The sequence below is a fragment of the Triturus cristatus genome, chromosome 4_1 (genome assembly GCF_964204655.1).
Source record: "Triturus cristatus chromosome 4_1, aTriCri1.1, whole genome shotgun sequence".
NCBI lineage: Eukaryota > Metazoa > Chordata > Amphibia > Caudata > Salamandridae > Triturus > Triturus cristatus.
This window is the reverse complement of record NC_140585.1, coordinates 294,976,803-294,984,533: the sequence shown is the minus strand read 5'-3', so window position 1 is coordinate 294,984,533 and position 7,731 is coordinate 294,976,803. Positions and strand designations below refer to the sequence as shown.

The 7,731-nt window shown below is 44.1% G+C and overlaps 2 non-coding genes across 2 annotated transcripts; both read right to left on the bottom strand.

Moving 5' to 3' along the window:
- Nucleotides 1-2,211: 2,211 nt before the first annotated feature.
- On the bottom strand, nt 2,212-2,511 carry LOC146854639 (signal recognition particle RNA). Its single transcript, XR_014981574.1, has one exon.
- A 3,409-nt stretch (nt 2,512-5,920) lies between these two features.
- LOC146854638 (signal recognition particle RNA) lies at nt 5,921-6,220 on the bottom strand. Its single transcript, XR_014959162.1, has one exon.
- Nucleotides 6,221-7,731: the final 1,511 nt, after the last annotated feature.

The window sequence follows — 7,731 nt, the reverse complement described above, 5'->3', positions numbered from 1 at the left end:
AATAACTGAACTCTAGGCCAATGGTTTATCTACAAAAAATATATGCTTGTTTTATTTTAGAACCAACAATAGGTATTAAAATATACTTTCTCAGAATGAGATGCTTTATATAAATACTTTTGCAATATGCAATTGACTTTTGTAGAAAGTTACAAGTGGTTGCAATAGGCAACAAAATTTTAAACACAATAATGCATTGAGCTCAATGGAAGTTTCAAGTTATTTGCAACAGATTACTTTTAGGATTACTTTTGGATTTCCAGGACTGGATCCTAGATTCAGTCCTGGGACAGTACTTGGAATCAAGTGATAAAAGTCGACTTAATTACTGTGATGATTTTTAGACAATATTTTGCTATTTTAAAAGTTGACAGAAAATATTTCATAGAAAACAGTCTAAGATTCCCTATGGCAGAAAATTCAAGTTGCAGGTATAGTATGTTCTCGTTACTTTTGTAATCCAGTACTGGGTGCCTAGACTCAGTACTGGGACCTTTATCCAAAACAGGTAAGTAATTACGTTTTCAGAAATTATACGATTTTTAAAGAATATTTAAAGTTTGCAGAAAATTGACACTTAGAAGAAATTTCACAGAAAAACAGTCAATGATTTCCTACGGGAGAAAATTGGGTTACTGGTAAGTACAGTTGTAAGTATTTTTCAGAGTCAGTGCTGGGCACCAAGATCCAGCACTGGGAGCTCACCTAATAGCAGGTGAGTATTTTCGTTTTCGTTACTCGGCTGATTTTTGGTGAATATTTTAAGTTTTGAAAAGTCCACACTTGGAAGAAATTTCAGGAAAAACCAGTCAATGTTACCCTGTGGAGAAGATTGAGTTATCGGTTTAAAGGTAAGTACTCGACTGGCAGAGTTAAGGTTCTGGGCATAGACTCAGGCGTCTCCCAGGGTCAGGTAGGTACAGTTGGTTCACCCTCAGCGGCACAAGGGCGGCCGGGTGCAGAGAGAGTTAGGCCCAATGTTATCCTATGAGAGGTAGGGGGGCCTTGGTTGGTGGCTGGTGACTAGCAGGCCACGTGGCTGTGGGAGCTGGGCTCCTGGTCACTTATCCAGGGCAAGTGGGGAAGTAGATAGATGTAGAGGTTGCACTGCCAGGGCCACTCGGACGGCTGGGTGCAGGGTGCTTTTGAGCATTCGGGCGCTCAATTGATTTGAATGGGAAATCTCTGGTTTAGAAAAAGACTGCAAGCTCGGGGACGAAGATTCTTCAGGTGCCACCACCACTTCGAGAGGTAAGTTGGGTAGTTGGAGGATAGGTAGGTACCCCGGGATTGGGCACAGGGGGCCGCGGAGCGCCGGGTGCAGGGGTACCTTTTAGTGTCGGGAAATCTTACTCTCTGTTGATCGCGGTTGGGGGGGCACCTGGTTCTGAGGCTGCAGGCTTCTTCAGGAGTGTCGAAGGAGGTCCTTGGGTGCCGGACTCGGGGTCACAGTCGCCGTGGGGTCGTCCTTGTGGTCTTTGTTCACTCTGGCACAGGCCAGGCTTGGTGGGTGCAGAGTGTGAAGGGTTCGCGGTTCCGGGCTGCTGCCAGGGATTAGAAGTAGATTTGAGTAGAGCCTCTACTCATGGGAGTCCCAGGGGTTTAGAGTCAAAAGGTAGCCAGGTCCTCCAGGGTTTGTGAGGTTGCTGGCCACAAGAGATGCCGGGTTGGAGCAGGAGCAGGTTCGAGGGTCGGCAGGCCAGAGGCTCCAACGTTTGGGAGTTGCACAGCCCTCAGTCTTTTCATGTTTCGCTCAAAGAGTGAAGGGCCCTGTAATTTCTCCTTCTCATTCACATATGAAAAGAATGAGGGCTAATCAAAAAATGAATTAGAGCTGGACGTAGAAATGCAGCAGAAGGGCCAGCAAGCGCATTTCTAAGTTGCTCTATGAAGGATGCTTTTGTACTTGACAGATCAGTTTAATCCTACAGGTGCTCTAAAAGGAAGAATGCATTTGAGTCATCCTTGCTGAAAATCACACAGCCATTTATTCTAGGTTGCACTGAGTTTTCAGTCCTCTCCGCCTGCTAGCTTGTTGTTGCAATATGTCTCAATTCTGGAGAATTGTCTGCTATGCTGAAATGCGTGGCCCAGTTCAAATGTTCATCATATTTCCTGGAAAAATATCAAAAGGAAAACAAAGATTTGGTTTTGGGAAAATAATTTATTACACCTTGTAAAAATCAAAACTTTCACATTTGAGTCAAAAAAGAGAGGCTAGGTCTCACTATTTTGCTCAGGCTGTTTTACACGTACTGCTCACAGGTGCTGTCCTGCTACCAATGGGCATGGAAGCTTTGGCCTGCTCTGTTTCCAGCCTGGGTCGGTGCACCTCTCGTTACACAACCTGAAATTCTAGGGCTCCCTCTAGAACACCATATTGATGCCCAATGCAGCATGGACACCTGATCAACACAGCTGAGTGCAGCCCAGAACCCCTGAGCTCAAGCAATCCACAAGCCTCTGCCTCTCAAGTAACTAGGACAACAGGCACACGCCACCTTGCCCGGCAAACACTGCAGCTGTCCTAATGATGAAATGCATTCCATAAGTAAGGATAATGATAAAGTAAGGTGGAATGAATTGATGGTTTACCAACCATGTTTCAAGAAAATCAATTTCACTATCCTTCAAAGAAAGGAAAAAAATGTCTTATCAAGAAGCAGTGTGAATATGGGAAGGGCCTTTAAAAAAGATGTGGAGTTTCCTAAAGTAAAAAAGAGGGTTGAACTGATTGAAGGGAGAGAGGAAGTAGGGTCGGAAAGATTGTGACGGGGAAGTGAATACAACATAAATACTAGTATTTAGAGAGTGAGAGACAGGTAGAGGGACAGAAGGGAAAGGAGAGTGAGAGTGAGAGAGAAGAGCCAGGTTAGGGCTGAGTTTCTCTTTATCTGCCAGTGACTCCCTGTAGAAGCTTGCTGGCACAATTTAGGCTGTCCTGTAGGCATCCCTTGTTATGCCGAGCCAGCCAATATTGAGAAAAATAGCATGGGTCACAATGATGGAACTCGTCTGCAACTTCGGAAGTTTTAAAGTGGTATGGAGTGGGAGGGCTAGAAGAGTTACCATAAAGAATGAATACACGTCATTCTGTTCTCTAGCCTCAACAGCTGCAAGAGAGGAACTCCTGCTGGCCAAGAAGACCAATGTCAGTTCAGCTTGAACAGGTGAAAGCATGCCTGATTCTGCAAAGGTATGAGATTACACTTTTGCGTCAGAGGTGGTCAGGGGCTATTGCACATTAGGAAACCGTTTATTGAGGTCCAGTTGGATTACTCTATCTTCTACCACCTCAAAATCAGCTCCTCATGCAGTGTTCTATACCGTTGAGCTATTTTGGTCCTCCCTGCCCCTTCCAGCTAGTGGGTCCCCTGACTAGGGAAAGTGATTCGAACAGATTTGCATATCTTTTCATAGGAGACTTCTTGACTTATTTTATACTGTGCCAAATCAAGGTAGATTGAGTAATGATCTTGACAGACCTATATTGGAGAACTGCAGTGTGAGAAAGTGGCTCTGTATATACTGTTCCCAAATAGGTACAGGGTGTACAGAGTCCACAGTCCCCAGAGGTTTGGCAGAGGCTAAAGTTAGATATAACCTTACTCTCTAAAGTGGTAGCTTGGTCGAGCAGTAAGGCAGTACCAGAGGACAGTGTAAAGCATTTGTTGCACACACTCAGTCAGCAAATGGTCTCACACACTCAATAACTGAACTCTAGGCCAATGGTTTATCTACAAAAAATATATGCTTGTTTTATTTTAGAACCAACAATAGGTATTAAAATATACTTTCTCAGAATGAGATGCTTTATATAAATACTTTTGCAATATGCAATTGACTTTTGTAGAAAGTTACAAGTGGTTGCAATAGGCAACAAAATTTTAAACACAATAATGCATTGAGCTCAATGGAAGTTTCAAGTTATTTGCAACAGATTACTTTTAGGATTACTCTTGGATTTCCAGGACTGGATCCTAGATTCAGTCCTGGGTCAGTACTTGGAATCAAGTGATAAAAGTCGACTTAATTACTGTGATGATTTTTAGACAATATTTTGCTATTTTAAAAGTTGACAGAAAATATTTCATAGAAAACAGTCTAAGATTCCCTATGGCAGAAAATTCAAGTTGCAGGTATAGTATGTTCTCGTTACTTTTGTAATCCAGTACTGGGTGCCTAGACTCAGTACTGGGACCTTTACCCAAAACAGGTAAGTAATTACGTTTTCAGAAATTATACGATTTTTAAAGAATATTTAAAGTTTGCAGAAAATTGACACTTAGAAGAAATTTCACAGAAAAACAGTCAATGATTTCCTACGGGAGAAAATTGGGTTACTGGTAAGTACAGTTGTAAGTATTTTTCAGAGTCAGTGCTGGCCACCAAGATCCAGCACTGGGAGCTCACCTAATAGCAGGTGAGTATTTTCGTTTTCGTTACTCGGCTGATTTTTGGTGAATATTTTAAGTTTTGAAAAGTCCACACTTGGAAGAAATTTCAGGAAAAACCAGTCAATGTTACCCTATGGAGAAGATTGAGTTATCGGTTTAAAGGTAAGTACTCGACTGGCAGAGTTAAGGTTCTGGGCATAGACTCAAGCGTCTCCCAGGGTCAGGTAGGTACAGTTGGTTCACCCTCAGCGGCACAAGGGCGGCCGGGTGCAGAGAGAGTTAGGCCCAATGTTATCCTATGAGAGGTAGGGGGGCCTTGGTTGGTGGCTGCTGACTAGCAGGCCACGTGGCTGTGGGAGCTGGGCTCCTGGTCACTTATCCAGGGCAAGTGGGGAAGTAGATAGATGTAGAGGTTGCACTGCCAGGGCCACTCGGACGGCTGGGTGCAGGGTGCTTTTGAGCATTCGGGCGCTCAATTGATTTGAATGGGAAATCACTGGTTTAGAAAAAGACTGCAAGCTCGGGGACGAAGATTCTTCAGGTGCCACCACCACTTCGAGAGGTAAGTTGGGTAGTTGGAGGATAGGTAGGTACCCCGGGATTGGGCACAGGGGGCCGCGGAGCGCCGGGTGCATGGGGTACCTTTTGGTGTCGGGAAATCTTACCCTCTGTTGATCGCGGTTGGGGGGGCACCTGGTTCTGAGGCTGCAGGCTTCTTCAGGAGTGTCGAGGGAGGTCCTTGGGTGCCGGACTCGGGGTCACAGTCGCCGTGGGGTCGTCCTTGTGGTCTTTGTTCACTCTGGCACAGGCCAGGCTTGGTGGGTGCAGAGTGTGAAGGGTTCGCGGTTCCGGGCTGCTGCCAGGGATTAGAAGTAGATTTGAGTAGAGCCTCTACTCATGGGAGTCCCAGGGGTTTAGAGTCAAAAGGTAGCCAGGTCCTCCAGGGTTTGTGAGGTTGCTGGCCACAAGAGATGCCGGGTTGGAGCAGGAGCAGGTTCGAGGGTCGACAGGCCAGAGGCTCCAACGTTTGGGAGTTGCACAGTCCTCAGTCTTTTCATGTTTCGCTCAAAGAGTGAAGGGCCCTGTAATTTCTCCTTCTCATTCACATATGAAAAGAATGAGGGCTAATCAAAAAATGAATTAGAGCTGGACGTAGAAATGCAGCAGAAGGGCCAGCAAGCGCATTTCTAAGTTGCTCTATGAAGGATGCTTTTGTACTTGACAGATCAGTTTAATCCTACAGGTGCTCTAAAAGGAAGAATGCATTTGAGTCATCCTTGCTGAAAATCACACAGCCATTTATTCTAGGTTGCACTGAGTTTTCAGTCCTCTCCGCCTGCTAGCTTGTTGTTGCAATATGTCTCAATTCTGGAGAATTGTCTGCTATGCTGAAATGCGTGGCCCAGTTCAAATGTTCATCATATTTCCTGGAAAAATATCAAAAGGAAAACAAAGATTTGGTTTTAGGAAAATAATTTATTACACGTTGTAAAAATCAAAACTTTCACATTTGAGTCAAAAAAGAGAGGCTAGGTCTCACTATTTTGCTCAGGCTGATTAACACGTACTGCTCACAGGTGCTGTCCTGCTACCAATGGGCATGGAAGCTTTGGCCTGCTCTGTTTCCAGCCTGGGTCGGTGCACCTCTCGTTACACAACCTGAAATTCTAGAGCTCCCTCTAGAACACCATATTGATGCCCAATGCAGCATGGACACCTGATCAACACAGCTGAGTACAGCCCAGAACCCCTGAGCTCAAGCAATCCACAAGCCTCTGCCTCCCAAGTAACTAGGACAACAGGCACACGCCACCTTGCCCGGCAAACACTGCAGCTGTCCTAATGATGAAATGCATTCCATAAGTAAGGATAATGATAAAGTAAGGTGGAATGAATTGATGGTTTACCAACCATGTTTCAAGAAAATCAATTTCACTACCCTTCAAAGAAAGGAAAAAAATGTCTTATCAAGAAGCAGTGTGAATATGGGAATGGCCTTTAAAAAAGATGTGGAGTTTCCTAAAGTAAAAAAGAGGGTTGAACTGATTGAAGGGAGAGAGGAAGTAGGGTCGGAAAGATTGTGACGGGAAAGTGAATACAACATAAGTACTAGTATTTAGAGAGTGAGAGACAGGTAGAGGGACAGAAGGGAAAGGAGAGTGAGAGTGAGAGAGAAGAGCCAGGTTAGGGCTGAGTTTCTCTTTATCTGCCAGTGACTCCCTGTAGAAGCTTGCTGGCACAATTTAGGCTGTCCTGTAGGCATCCCTTGTTATGCCGAGCCAGCCAATATTGAGAAAAATAGCATGGGTCACAATGATGGAACTCGTCTGCAACTTCGGAAGTTTTAAAGTGGTATGGAGTGGGAGGGCTAGAAGAGTTACCATAAAGAATGAATACACGTCATTCTGTTCTCTAGCCTCAACAGCTGCAAGAGGGGAACTCCTGCTGGCCAAGAAGACCTATGTCAGTTCAGCTTGAACAGGTGAAAGCATGCCTGATTCTGCAAAGGTATGAGATTACACTTTTGCGTCAGAGGTGGTCAGGGGCTATTGCACATTAGGAAACCGTTTATTGAGGTCCAGTTGGATTACTCTATCTTCTACCACCTCAAAATCAGCTGCTCATGCAGTGTTCTATACCGATGAGCTATTTTGGTCCTCCCTGCCCCTTCCAGCTAGTGGGTCCCCTGACTAGGGAAAGTGATTCGAACAGATTTGCATATCTTTTCATAGGAGACTTCTTGACTTATTTTATACTGTGCCAAATCAAGGTAGATTGAGTAATGATCTTGACAGACCTATATTGGAGAACTGCAGTGTGAGAAAGTGGCTCTGTATATACTGTTCCCAAATAGGTACAGGGTGTACAGAGTCCACAATCCCCAGAGGTTTGGCAGAGGCTAAAGTTAGATATAACCTTACTCTCTAAAGTGGTAGCTTGGTCGAGCAGTAAGGCAGTATCAGAGGACAGTGTAAAGCATTTGTTGCACACACTCAGTCAGCAAATGGTCTCACACACTCAATAACTGAACTCTAGGCCAATGGTTTATCTACAAAAAATATATGCTTGTTTTATTTTAGAACCAACAATAGGTTTTAAAATATACTTTCTCAGAATGAGATGCTTTATATAAATACTTTTGCAATATGCAATTGACTTTTGTAGAAAGTTACAAGTGGTTGCAATAGGCAACAAAATTTTAAACACAATAATGCATTGAGCTCAATGGAAGTTTCAAGTTATTTGCAACAGATTACTTTTAGGATTACTTTTGGATTTCCAGGACTGGATCCTAGATTCAGTCCTGGGTCAGTACTTGGAATCAAGTGATAAA